Source organism: Drosophila gunungcola, chromosome 3R, assembly GCF_025200985.1.
Source record: "Drosophila gunungcola strain Sukarami chromosome 3R, Dgunungcola_SK_2, whole genome shotgun sequence".
NCBI classification, from domain to species: Eukaryota; Metazoa; Arthropoda; class Insecta; order Diptera; family Drosophilidae; genus Drosophila; species Drosophila gunungcola.
Window position 1 is genome coordinate 634,222 of NC_069139.1, and position 14,566 is coordinate 648,787.

Sequence of the window (14,566 nt, forward strand, 5' to 3'; positions counted from 1 at the left end):
TCACACAAATACAGTCGTGGTTAAGCTTATAGTGACAATACATGATTATTTTACAATGTAACAAAACATATTTTCAGATTTTTTTGTTGTAAAAAACTTATAATGCAAATTGATTCAAGAACCCATTTTTACTATGAGTTTTCACTGATGGTTTTTTCTCTTTTTAACATTAGGTAGTAATTCAATACTACCCGTTGAAGCACAAGTGACACCCTCAAAACTATGCAGCATATTACTTAAAGTTGTAGACTGCACTGCCATTACCTACAAGGTAGGCGTGTTTATGGCGTAAATCCAACCTTATAATTTTTATTTTGTCGAGTAGACTTTGTATTTGTTGCTGCAAATACACACAAGTTTGCACATTCACATTCGTTTGGGGCTTTGAACGCCGAATGCGAGTGCATATACATTGCCTTGTCTGGCCACAGAGCATTAGCCACTTATTTATGTTGGCAACAGCAGTGTGCTGCCAAAAGTTGAGCCCGGCTTAAAGTTCCTGGTAAAGTAGCTGCTCGCCGTGCGTGAGCATTTAATTTAGTCTCTGTTCAATTATGCAAAAAAACTCTCAAGAACTTTGAAGGCCAGCAGCGGAGGCATCAGCAGTCGTAATTTCAATCAAGGAGCCACCTGAAGGAAGAGGTTGCTCTTCGCTTAGTCAAATAAAATTACCAGCGAAAAGTTTAGGAAAAGGGAAAAGTTAACCCTAAGCCAGGACTGCTGAGTGGTGGTAGTGTCGCTATGGTGGCTATGAAACGTTCGAGGAGCTTACACAAAGTTTGTCCACGTAACAATTAGCTGACAGACCCGTGCACTTAAGCAAATATGAAATGTGTGGGCCAACAAATGCCAGCTTGGGATTATGGGATTATAATGCCAAACCTTCGATGTATTCAGTTTATTAAATTCAAAGATATATTGAGAGGGGAGAGTATAAAGTGACTATAAGAATATAAATGCAATTAGTGAAATAAACTTTACATCATTAGTGATTTCTGGAAAGGGAACCTACTTTCTTGAGCTGGGAATATCTTCAAGCCTTCAGATATATGCCACTTTTGACCATAACCACCTAGAGGTCGAAAAAGTTTGTCTAAAGTTTTTGCAATTATTATTATTATTTGGCAACAGAAACAAAGCCGCATTTCAATGAATTACGAAACTTACGGGCGGACGAGCGAAAAGTCAAGAAAACATTTTCAAACACATAAATTGTATCATGTGGATGTGTAAAAGAAAAACAAAAGTAATGGAAAGTGGAATGGGCAGGACGAGCGAAGGAAAAGTGCTATAAAAACTTATTAATGAAGCCATCGCAAGTCTAATTTGCGGTTGATGGCTTTTCCAATTAAAACCAATCAATAAGAAAAATAGCGACCCCATCTTGGATACAACCACAAACCCTTTGCAGCAAGTCAAGCGGTTACAAATGCAATTTGTCAGCCGAAGCGACTGACAACTGCAATGGCCGCAATGTTGCCGGCTAATTGAGTGGCCCAGACGCAAAAGCACAAGATGAGTATAAGGACTCATCACTGGCGACGTGAGGCGACGAGAGGACATTGGAGTCGCCCTTTTATTTACGACTCAACAAGTTGACACTAGATTACGAAGCAGGGATATCTTGGAGCCCGGGGGAACATAGTGTATAAAAAATTACAATTTACATTAAACGTTCTCTGATTTATCGATTCGCATTAAAAGTTTTTGGTCGAAAAGTTTTATGGACCTTGCCCTATCGTTATGATCAATTTTTGTCGCTGGACGCCAAAAGTATGTGACACAATTTATAAGTGTCAAGTTGTCTCCTTCTTTCGCCTTAGTGTAATTTGATGTCATTTTTCACTGGCCAAGGAAAACAAAGAGGCGGCCACCAACTGTTAACTGCAATTATTTATGGTCCGCACTCCATTTGGCCCACTGGAGAGCCTTGGACCAAGGTTAAGTGCGTGCTAATAAGCTCAAGACCACGGCCCTCAGGGAGCCATATCGCAAAAGGCTTTCGATTGACAGGGGAAATCTTTTCTGAGGCGGTGAGGTCGGGCTGAAACCTAATCTTCAGCTTGAGTCAAGGGTATCCTAAAGGCGGGTATTGAAAACAATTAAAGCTCATTAACTGAGCTGAGGATATATGCTTTTTAGACACCCAACAAAATAATGCAGTATGTCACATTAACTGAATATATATACCAAACGTGATTCTTATTATAATTGTAACTATTAATGATCGGTTTAAGTGTAAGTTTACATTCCAGTGGTGTCAAACAAACTCGTATTATTTGTTTACACAAAAGAAATAAAATATTTACGGACATCTATAAATCAATCATTTATAATTATAATTTCCAGAAAAATAAACTTTTTTGCGTAAAAATTAAATAGCAACATTGAGTAACAAATTAACTTAACATTGAGAGGTACTAATTTTCAATGAAAATTAATAAAATATGTTATATTTTTAGGTTAAATAGCAGCATTGAGTAACAAAAACAAGTAAACTTAGCATTGAGAGGTACTAAATTTCTAAGAAAATTAATTCAACGGCCAAAAATGTTCTAAAATTAAATGATGTTAAAGATTACTCTTACCCACTCGAACAGGCTGATGAATGGATAATCCTGCTGTTCAACCCCACTTAACCTCTCATTTGTCTCCTTTTTTTCGCTGTCTGCGTTTTGATTGTTTCAAGTTCAGCGTCACACTGTGATTACAAAGACAGCGACCCACCGACAAAACAAAAAAACATGTATTAAAAGCAGCGTCGAAAATGTTCAACAGCAGTTTTTATACATCCCGCTAATGCAAAACAAACAGACGGCAGTAGAAATAACAACGTCAAACGAATCGCGAAGCGTTATGCCGCCGATTTACCTACAGCGAAGCGCACATTAAGTTAATTATTACTGTTAAAAAACCATAAAAATACAAAATAACAACAAAAAGCCGTAAAAGTTACGCCGCCGGCAATCGAAAAAGTTGATTGGCAGTCGTCGCATAACGTCGATGGGTGGGTGTTTTCAGTGAGTGGGTGGTCGTTCGGCAGGTGGATGGAGCCGAAAAAGTGAGGGAAATAAAATCAGACGCTGCCCACATGGAATGCATGTAAATGGGTCTTTGATTGGCAAAGCCTTTAAATTACGGGTAGCACACAGGAGCGTTGAATGCGATATGTAGTGCCCACCCTACATCAAGGTCGAAGTCCAGTGATGCACAAAATGGCACTTTGCACACTTAACCAAATGAAATGGGTTTAACCAACTAATTAAATGCGTGATAAAATAATTTCACAAGCTGTACAGTGTACACTGTACACACATGTATAAAAATCGATATTGGACAAAAAAATACAATCAAAATCCTGAGCAATTAAAGGGCAGTTTGGCTATTAAGTGGAATTTGTTATAGCAATATATGAAAACAAAACCAAAAATGTCCCTTAAAGAGTGGAAGAGCCATCAGGATGCTAAGTTAATTAACTCTTACCCAGTATAAATGGGTCTAATAAATTACGAAACAGAGACCATAAAAACATATGGAACACATTATTAAAAAAAAACATACAAAAAATTTCAATCAAAATGTTTTAAAAAAAATGTTGGGTCATTCTCCCTGTGTATTTTTTTTGTTACGGACACAAGTATCGGCAATCACTTGAACTGATGTGCTTGTAGATGAAAAGTTGGAACACCCATCCAGAAACTCAAATATTTTTATTAAAATTTTATGCACACGCTATTTAAAACGAAAAGTGCGGCTATACAAATCGCATCATCGAAATGGCCTCAAAATCATCTGGAGTTCCTCCTCAAGTGGCCAACAAACATTCGGCGATGGAGATAATATGAATTACTCTTTTTTCGGTGCCTTTTCGACTGCTGGGCAAGAGTTAAATTAGCCTGGCATGGCCATAAAACAACGGGGAGACATTATAAAATATTTAGTGTCCAGCATTATTAGTTTGTTTTATTTCATTTTCATTTCAGAGTAGTCCTTGGCCATCAACAGCAAACCTGGGACACACAATTTGCTGCTTCGTTTGCTTTGTCTTTCAGTCTTTCCGTCTTTCCGTCGTTCAAGCTTCATTTGCTCTCGGCAGACGCAGAATTGGCGCCTTTTGTGGCCGTTCTTTAATGGCTTCGTCCGAGGGGCAGAAAATAGTTAACTTGAGGGCAAACTATAAAGAAAAGTTGATTCATTGGCGCCGTCATTAAAAACCTTCTTAAGTCCCCAAAGACCCTACTTCAAATGGCCCGAAAAATGGTTTTAAGCTTTGTATTTTTAGGAAATGGAAAAGGAAAACTTAGGTAAAGAACCCCTTGAAGTGTAAAACGAATTGTATCTCACTGGTATCCTTCGATGTCCTCAGCACGTTTTGCCCGTTAAAAGCGTAAACGTATGAAAACCTGTGAAAATATCAAGCGGGCAAGTTGTGATTCACATATGTATGACCCTTAGTTTATTCATTCAAATACAAAGTGGCCGAGGAGTATTCTTTTGCCACCTTTAATTTCCTTTTTGGACCTCGATTTCTTTGGCTCTGGCTCCTTAGCATAATCCAATCCAATAAATGAGCATAAACTGGCTCACACTGTTTCGGTTCGGTTTATATGACGCACATGATGTCGTAAAACGCACAATAAACGAAACGTAAACATGGCCGAGGAAGCGTGCTTAAGCACCACACTGCGTATGCTTAATGGCTCCCCGGGCGAGTTACGAGCTACCTGAGAATGTCCAGAGACAATAGCACGGCACCTCTGCTTTTGGAGAAATCCTGCTCCTAATGGCCAATATAAAAAGTGATAAGACCGGCCAATTTCTCCGTTTCTCCTTTTAATTAAAGCCTGAATGTTGAATGCAGAATTGCAAATATTGGCACAACTGACTTGACATTGCCGGCTGGTAAATAGTTTGTGCAACCGCCGCGAGACTCAAAACCCTGAAAAAGCACTGTGCAAACATCAACAAGGGCGGAAGGCCACGCACCCGCGTCCTGCTTCTGAATAAAAACACTGAACACACTGAAAACACTGCGGTTTGGCTTTGTTTCAGCTGGAAAACATCGTCCAAAATGGCAGTCGGGCATCAGGCGCACTGGCCAGTCTTTCTATCAAAATTTATATTTTTTCCTTGTTAGCATGGACTTGCAAAATAGATTTTTGCAAATAGAGAGGGAGCACTACGTGACGTTGGCTGTAAATAAATGATGTTCCCTCTTCTGTGGCAGCGGATGTGGGTGGGATTTCAAAATCAAATGAAATTGAAATGTTTTTGAATTCTGGTATAAATATTGCAGTGGCAAGTAATGCGGACTAGAAAAGAAAATATCGTATGTTGACTTTGGCAGAGAGCTCGGAAAAGCAACTTACAATTCCGTTGCCTGCCATTTAGTTTATTAAATTTGAATGGCACCTGCTCTTTTCCATTTTATCCTTCTCAAACCAGTTTTTTCTCCATTAGTTGGGAAAAAGTTACTTTCTCATCAGCAAAACTGCCCATTTTGCCCCCACATTATGGTCTCTTTTTCTTTTCTTTAAGGCCAGCACAAAAGATGGTGTAGAAAAGTGTGTGTAGAAAAACTGTATAACTACTTCAAAGTTTTTTTTATTTATTAAATTAGTATTAGTGTGGTTAATTTCACGCCAAACCCTTTTTATTTTGCATTCCCGCCTCGTTTCACTTAACCAATCGTGTGCCTTAGTTTTCATTCTCCACCGTCTAATACATAATATATCCTGCTGCAGCGTTCAAGTGCATTTCTCGTTATAATAATTCGCTGTCGTTAACGTTGTTGCTTTTATAAAAATTGCACGAGCACAAGCGGAGAGGAAAACTAAAAACTAAAAAAGGAAAACTCGTATCCCACTCAAGGAAATTGTCGCTGCATGTTTGAGTGGGTCGGGTGCCCCCTCGAATTTATATATACCCGCACATAAGTTTGGTTTCTCCATATGAAAGAGGACTGGTGCCGGTGGGAACTCTTTATATGTATACAGTTGGGGTCAAAACAACATTAGTTGTTCAACTTGTGGAAATAGCCATCATTAAATGTTTAACTTAAAAAAAAGTCAAATACTTAAAACATTTTATTATTTCAATACAAAGTGGAGATATGCGATGGTTATTTTATTAAATGGTTAAAAATAATTTACTAAAGTATATTAAAAAGAAAATTTTAATAAATAATTATTATGACCTTGAAATATTAAAACAATATCAAAGGTTTTTTAACCACATTTTGTTATGATAAACTCAAAGAAAAGTTGTCCTGAGCCTTAATTGTCGCACTACTATTTTTTTGACCCCAGCTGTATTTATGCTGTATAACAGCTTCAGCCGAGCCGTATACTCAAGGGCTGAAGTCTGAAACTCCTGGCTGTGGTTGCTTATTCTGCTCCTGTGACATTGTATTTGAAAATATATTTCATGTCGGCTTTCCCTGTTTTGCTCAAATTCTAACCCGATGCCCTGCTTCAAGTTCCTTTTCCTCCCAATTTGCGAAAATTTCCATTTACAAAGGGTTTGCATGAATTCTCAGTTCTCGCGTAAATTGTCGGCCATTATAATTATTGCTTTCTGTTTTACACAATTATTTAACTGGTTTCGTTTGTGGCTATGAAAAGTAGCCAATTAAACTTGTTATTTGGCTGCACACCAGCCTTTTCAATTTTTTTTTAACTTTTTCCAACTCAAGTGTGCGCTTTTTTCTACAGATTGTGTGAGCGATTTAATGACATTTTCAGTCGTACAAAATCTATTGTCCAATATCTTGTACAGAAATGCAAAGGAGAAGAAGACTGACAAAACTTTATTCTGCATTGAAATTTACAAGACAAACTATTTAATAAAATGAAAAACTTCAGCTGGAAACTTTTAGATGTAATTGGTTTAAGAAAACTTTAGGGACAAGTCAGCTCAGTTTAATTGGATAAAAAAAGGAAAGTATTAATGCAAAAAATATATTTTTAGGTTCAACACCCTACTAAACTAAACTTCAAACTGAAATGGGGAAAAAATATAATTTATTTAGGGTTATAAAAAAATGAAAGATAAAAAGGAATAAATAGCTATTAAAACGGGGTATATATCTTAAACGGGGTATGTAAAAAAATATAAAATGTACAAATGGTTTTTAAATTTAGATTAGACCTTTTTTTTCAACAGCTAAGGCACTTTATTTCGGCCCCTTCAACACTATTTTGTGCGATTTTGTGTGCCAATCCCTTCCTTGTAGTATATTTTTTCGCATTGAAATTCCATCTTCTTTTTGATTGCGGAAACGGAATTTATGGCCACCACTTCCGCCGTTTGGTTTCTGTCATCTTTTCCATTTGCTGTTGCGTTGGTAAATGTTTTTAATACACTTTTTGTGTAGGCAATCAGCTGCAGAGCTGGGCGGGACTCTTACGGGTCTGTTGATTTAGCTTGGGCTAATATTGATTTTCGGCTAAATCAGTTTATCTAGGCAAATTGGCCAGCATGCCAGTAGTCCAGGACTTGTAATTACCCGAAGCCGACCTTTACGCTCCTCAGGGCTAAAGGGCACATTCTCGGCAAATTGTATTAACCTGGGGGGCACGCACACAAAAAGAGCCATATTTGGCCATGCGACAATGTGTTTCTTTCTCATCTGCTCGTCGGCCATAATTAAACATGGGTAAACAGGGGCGAAATTAGTTGAACAGCCAAGAAAATCCCGCTCATAAATAAATTCGCTCCTAGGTAAGAAGCGTTCGTAATGTTATAATAAACATAAAAGCAAACAATAAGGACAAGCGATCAGAGTTTTATCTCATTAAATTTTAATAAAAAAGTGAAAATAAAAACTAAAAAATCAATATATATCAATAAAACGTTATTTTATTAGTCAGACGCCGCGTGTGCGGCAGCTGACCTCGTTACCATTAGGTTGTTTCAATGGATGACAATTTGGCTGTTTCGGGATGTTTTTCTGCAATCACCGACAGCCTTTCAGCCCCAAACTCAAACTCACACAACTGTTGTCAAGGACTTTGACCTTTTGATAAGCGTCGAAAAGCGGAGGACATGAGGCGCGCACGTGGAATCGAGAGGGGACAACTTCAAGGACGAGAAAACACATCAAAGCTGCTGTGTCGCCGTTGCCTGCCTTTTAAAAGGTCCTCGATAGAGACCGCGAAACGAAACCTTCGGCCGCTCCACTCCGTGCAGAAATTTGAGTTCTTCGCCTTGTCGATAATTAAATAAAATAAAGCCAGGTAGAGTAAAAGCCTGTTTAAAAGGCATTTGTAATGCAAATGCCTCCACACTCTCAACAAGTCTTAGACCAAAGACCCAAAAGCATTTAAGGCACGCCGCAGAAACAGGGACTTGGAATTGCATATTGGATCAAAGACATTGCACGTTCCTCCTGCCATTCTCAAGGTATTAAAGTGAAATTTTCTTTGCCGACCGAAAAACAATGCGGCTCTAAGCACACAAATCAGGCAAGAATCCCGAAAAAGTTCTTGCCAAAAAACTTTTCACACAAAAGCAAATTGCTCAGGCACAGGCCCAGCAACAAGCAAAAGCGGCACATGGCGCGTGTCTCGCATTTCAAATTTTTCCCAAGTGTAGTTTGTACATAATTTAAATAATTTTTGCCAAGCGCTGACAGTCCGAACGTGCTGCTCGTGTCGTGATTTGATACTCGAATAGCGTTTTTGGCCAACGCACCCGGAGTTTCAGCCTGGCCGAAACGAATAACGAAAATCGAAAATACCAATACTGATGGTAGTTGAATAAATTACTCAACAGTTTTATTTCGAAGTTCTTACAGTTTCTGTAAATTTATGAAAAATGTACAGCCCATTTAAACAGTATCCTTAACTTATCGAAATTCCTATTTCGACCCATTCACCCATTTTCACTTGTTTTCATTAATATCGTTACTTTAGACTTAATTTTATTTCAGTCTTTCCTTTCATATTGCTTATTTGTTTTAGAGTTCATCGTGTGTGCATCTGTTGGAGAAGTGTTCAATTGCATAGAAAAGAGTTGAGTGCCAAAAATTCTCGAAAGTGCATAGTGAAGGGATTTAACTAAACTACACCCATTAAAAACAATATTTGCAGTTCTAAACTTAAAGGTGCCAAGACAAAACCGTAACTTAACTACTGAGAATAGTAATAACTAACATCAAATTGCTTAAATTATTCTGAGTAAGGTACACTATTCTTCAATAACACTTTTATTATTAAAAGAAATTAAAAAGCTAAGTCAAAATATTTGGTCTGGTAAAGAAAAATGAGTGTGCCTGATATGAAAAACTATTTCTGTAAAAATAATAGTGTTTGTTGCTGCTTGCGCTGTTGCTCACTGTTGCACATATGGTTGCATTCGAAGTTGTACAACATTTGTGTAATGTATCGCTGAGCAAGAGAGCGATTGGGCAGCCAAGCAGCTGTTGCAAGGGAAATATTTTTAAAACGGCTTTAAGAGGAATTTTCGATTAACATCTGTATGCTTTTCCGCTACAGATTAATTGCATTTTATCAGTCGGGATTTGTATGTATAGTTTTTAAGTATTTTTCTATTTTGGTCCGTTCATGGCCGAGATAGAAGATTGCAGAGGAGACGTGGATTGCTGATAACACGGGGTCGGCATTCTGGTTTTACGACTCGTCTGGATAAAATTATTCTCAATCTACGCCAATTTGGCAAGGCTCGTTTCGTTCAAACATTCAAATGCCAAACACTTGTGAGTGTATATAAATGACTGCCTCTCTATTGGGTGCAAAACAAATCAATTAAGCCGAACGACGTATAACGCCTGCGAAATTGTTATAAATTGACACTGCGACTATGCCTCTGCTTCTCTTTTCCATTGAATTATTTATAAATGAATTTTATTAGTTGCCCTCATTGGCGGCTCATCAGTGTCCGCTGACTTGACATTAATTGCAGTCGAGTGAAGTCAAGTTGGCAAGTCGGCAAGCCGAGCAAACAGTCAATTAAACGCTTTACATTTTGCCAAACATTTGATTTAATTTCAGCCCGTACTTGCCGATAGATAAATGTTTGCCAATGCTCTTGCCAACAACAGACACCTAAACAGCTACAGCAAAACAGCTAAAAACAAACACACATGCCGCATTCCCACATTAACCGGCCTTGTTTGGCAGCTCATTTGACAGCCGAACAACATGATCGATGCTCGTTATTTACTCTTGCTCATTTTCCCTGCCATTCGACTGCAATCTGGTGGTTTTCATTTGCATTTAGTTATCATAAGCCAGAAATTTTCTGCCGTGTCTTTGATTGATGGCCGGCCATTTTTCCCTCTCTCACTTTCACTGTCAGACAATTTGCATGACTTATCGGCAGTTAACAGATGAATCTCAAATGGTGTTGGGTGGAAAACCAGAAGTAGCAGGAGCTGGACTTCATGTGCACAAAATTCAAATCTCTTGTTGAAAGCCTTCTTTGTACCAACTTTTGAATTTAAACATAAAGGTATTTTTTTAATTGTATGTAAAACACGAAATCACTACGTTGAAATTGACGATTTTATTAAAAATTGTAAACAATGAGCAACATAAATAGAACCAAGCGTAAGAAAATAAATGTCTTGGCAAAACTTAAACGTTTTCAAGAAGCAAAAAAAAAGTGACTTATCTGGCTGAGCGACTGGTGGTGTTTATCGCCAATCACTCGCACTCGGTGGGTTCCATTCGTATGGGTGTGTTATTTTTAGCTGACAAACCTAGCACACAAGTCGCATAGCCACCACTTACCCACCCACTACCCACTCAAACAATCAGCAGGCGGTGGCTGTCGAGTAGCAAAGCAAATATGCAATGCCAGAATGCATTGACAGCGACAAAAGCCAGTTGACAGTCGTCTAACGCAATGCAAGCGGCTTATGTTCATGTTATAATATGATATAATGGTACTCATACCATACCCATCCCTTCTGTACACACGCCAATCGCGTTGAGCGCATTAGACAGCTTGTAAGTAGTAATTATAATAAAATGCGCATACCAAATGCCACAGAAATTCAGACATTCCTTAAAGCAGCGTTTGCGTATGCACCACAAAATACGCAACGCAGAAAGTGCACTCACCATTAGCACATCCTTTATCCTGAAACTGTAATTAGTTGCCTTCCAATGCCACAAGGCGAAAATCATTACAGCCTAGGAATTTACGGCCGCCTTTGGGGGATAATAAGCATATGGTGAAAAATGTGAAGCTTGGCCTCAAGGTTTGCGAAAGTAACAAATAAAGGCATTCAAAGCTAATTATAAAGTTCTAACAACCAACTAAAGACATTACACATGATTGCAAACTGTTTGCCATAAATCTATTGAAATTAATAACCACATTCTTTACTGGTTTCAGCTAGAATGTAATCATGTGTAATCCTTAGGCAACCACAAGTCCAGCATCCATAATCCAAGAGAATGACGATTCGGTTCTTATTTAAGTTCTTTATGCCCTGTGATTACACGGGGAGAAAACAATAAAATCAATTTTATTATACATTATTCGGTCGCATCGTTTTTTATTTAACATTATTTATGTTAAATTTATTTAAAAAATTAAAAAAAAAAAAAACTTTATTTGATTTATATCGCATATGGAAATTGATTTCCTTTTTCGTGTGTGCCTACAAAGACAAGTGACCTTTAGGATGTATACTGTTTTTTTCGCATATGCCTCAGTTGGTTTTGATTTCAGTTTGGTATTTTTATGGCGGCTGGATGTCACTGGGGACCACGTTGCAGCCAAGTTAAACATCGACCACCCAAACACCAAATAAACAATAAGCTGCTCTTGCTTTGCGATTTCAATTGCCAGTGCAAGCTCGTCAGCTTTTGTGGCATCAACGATTTAATTGAAATTGCATTTGCAATTCTCTCGTCGGCTAACAATAAATAAAATCAATTCAAACAACATTTTCTGGATGTGGGGAATGAGGGTCAGTACTGAATTACTTATATTGTGTTTATGCTGCAATTTCAATAGTAAATGGTGAAATGACAAATGCCGAATGCTAAATGGAAATTGAAAACCACTGTCTGGTACACACACATTACACATTTATTTATCTATCGCTGCATTTTATAATTGCTTTTAAGCCTCAGCAGCAAAAAGCGAGCGGCTTACCTTTGGTTTCCCCATTTGCCGTTGACATTTATTTATTTGCTTTGGGGAATTGTTGCAGGCTGCTGCTGCCGCTGACAACATTGCAAGTTGCTGGCACATTTGGCAACCAATGAAGTGTAAAGACCCAAACTGCATTTTAGAAATTAAAGTGGCCAGTGCATCGGCTACGGCAACGCACTTGGCACTTTGCAGCTCAATGGATAATAGATGCGTTGTATGCTGTCAAAAATTGAATCGAAATTGATATGCGAAGCGCACGTGAGAATCGCAAGCTGCCATAAACCTGAAAGGCTGTCATTTATATGGCGAAATTTCACATCGCTTATGACACGTTGTCAGCAGAAGTAGTTGTAGTAGGAAAACCTGTTCGTACAGTGGTCGAGAATGCTATTATCCTTTAGGGGGATATTATTTCAGTTTAATCAGAGGATAACTCGATGAAAGTCCGTGAAGTGTCTTCTGGCTGCACACTTTCAAGCAAAGGTGAGCCTCCAGGCATAATCGTAAAATGTACCAAATAAATATGTATCGATTTCACATCAGTCAGCCGCCCAGTGTTTCATATAACTCACATGGCTTTCATCAGCAAAAATTTTCACTGCGACACTTACGTTTTCATGGCAAACGCCGGCAATTTTATGCCAGGTCAAGTTCCGTTCCGCTTCTCCTCAGGCTCCTTTTTTATGCCAGCACATAAAACTCCGGGTTTTTGAGGAGACGGGTGAAAAGGAGCCGCCTCTTCCATCTGCAAGCTATGGGCGTTTCTTTTTCTTTTTGTTTAACAGGAGCAGTCTAAGCTCAGTGGCTCACTTCTGGCATTGTTCATCCGACTCGTAAAATGACAAGCGACAGCGCCTAAAGGCAGGCAACACTCTCTGCGCCCCGAGGACATCAATCATAAGGAAGGTCTTTAAATGGGAGAGAGGGCTCTGCTTAACAAAGACAAATAGGCGAGTTATCCTCGGGATCTGCTTGTTTTGACCAGAAGAGCAGAAGAATTCGCCCAATTCCAGACATTCTGTCTGACTTCCATTTGCGTGCATTGCGCATACGTCGCGTTGCCATGCCGACAAATTAATCACAATCTGGGCGGCTACCCCGCCGAAAGCAACAGGAAAATCCATCGCAACTCCCATCCCTTTTCGACTTTTGATGCTTTTAATTTATGAGTCTGGCACGCTTGTTGCACCCCTCACTCCTCTGACTGGCAAATTAGAACAAGAATCCAACATAATAAAAATAAATTAGAGCTGAAGCGAGCCGAGAGAGGACCGTAAACAAATATAAGAAGTAAAAAAAAATTTTTGCATGAAATTTCGTCGGGCCTTTGTTCCTTCCATCACAACCACAAATAAATAATGCACAGTATAACAAATTAATTGTCAAAACAATCAATAAATTTGCTTTATGGTCCCGACTCCATGTCCAATGGACGTGGGCTCATGGCAGGCTAATGGCGCTTAAGCCGCCTGGCTTATCGCTCTATTCGAGACTCTCCCTAGCTATATTCGTCTGTATACAATGTACTATAAAATACAAATCCGACTGTTTGTCGATCTGTGTCGCCTGCCACCATCAGCAGCAAACAGCTGCTGCCGGCGGCTTCTTTGCTTTTCAATTTTATTTTGGGCATAGCCGACAGCCAAAGTGAATAGATTCCAATTTATTTTGTATATAATCCATGCGCACGCCCCCAAAACCACCACGCAAACTGCGTGTCTCGAGTTCAAAAGATACAGGTAAAAACTGTACACATATTCGGGCACATGTATATATATAGAAAACTAGTGGCTTAGCAGTAGCGCAATATAATAAATTATATTTAAAAGGTGATAGCTTGAAAGCATTTAAACCCAAAAGAGCAAAAAAAATATATTCCCTTGAAATTGTGATAAAAGTGATTGACAATCAATCAGAAAAAGACCTTTATTAATATATATATACTTTTTAAAATACAACGAAAAAAGTTTTAAATGAAGTTAACAAAAGTTTCGAAAGAAATAACGGTAAACTTTTTGTGTATTTAATTAAGTTTGTCGAGGCTGCCCTGCGGAGCTAGCTAGCCCATATCGATTTCTAGTTCCCAGTATAGTGCTTAAATTATTTTAATTTCCGGTTCGCATACAATTTTAAAACATTAATCATACGCCCTGTTGGCCATTGGCACCATTAATCGGCGAGCCTGGAAAAATGTTGTCGCAGGATCAAATTTGTGTTTATATGAACCTGTGTCGTCTCTGCGGTCATTAGTGCATAAAATTTAAAGCACGTAAGGGTCACTCAACTGCGATGCTGGATCACATCCTGCCGCATTTCGCCCTGTGCTTTCTTCCACAGTATATATTATATTACAAGTTACTTTTAAGGCTCTCATATTCGGAGAACTTCAACTAAATTCACCTAATGAGGTTGGGGATTCCCCGCAGCCGTTCAA

General features: G+C 38.6%; 1 protein-coding gene across 2 annotated transcripts in view; it reads right to left on the reverse strand.

Annotated features, from left to right (window-relative positions):
* The window catches only part of LOC128258471 (G protein-coupled receptor kinase 2), a 51,441-nt gene that overhangs the window by 6,599 nt on the left and 30,276 nt on the right, over positions 1–14,566 (reverse strand). The window lies entirely within an intron of this gene.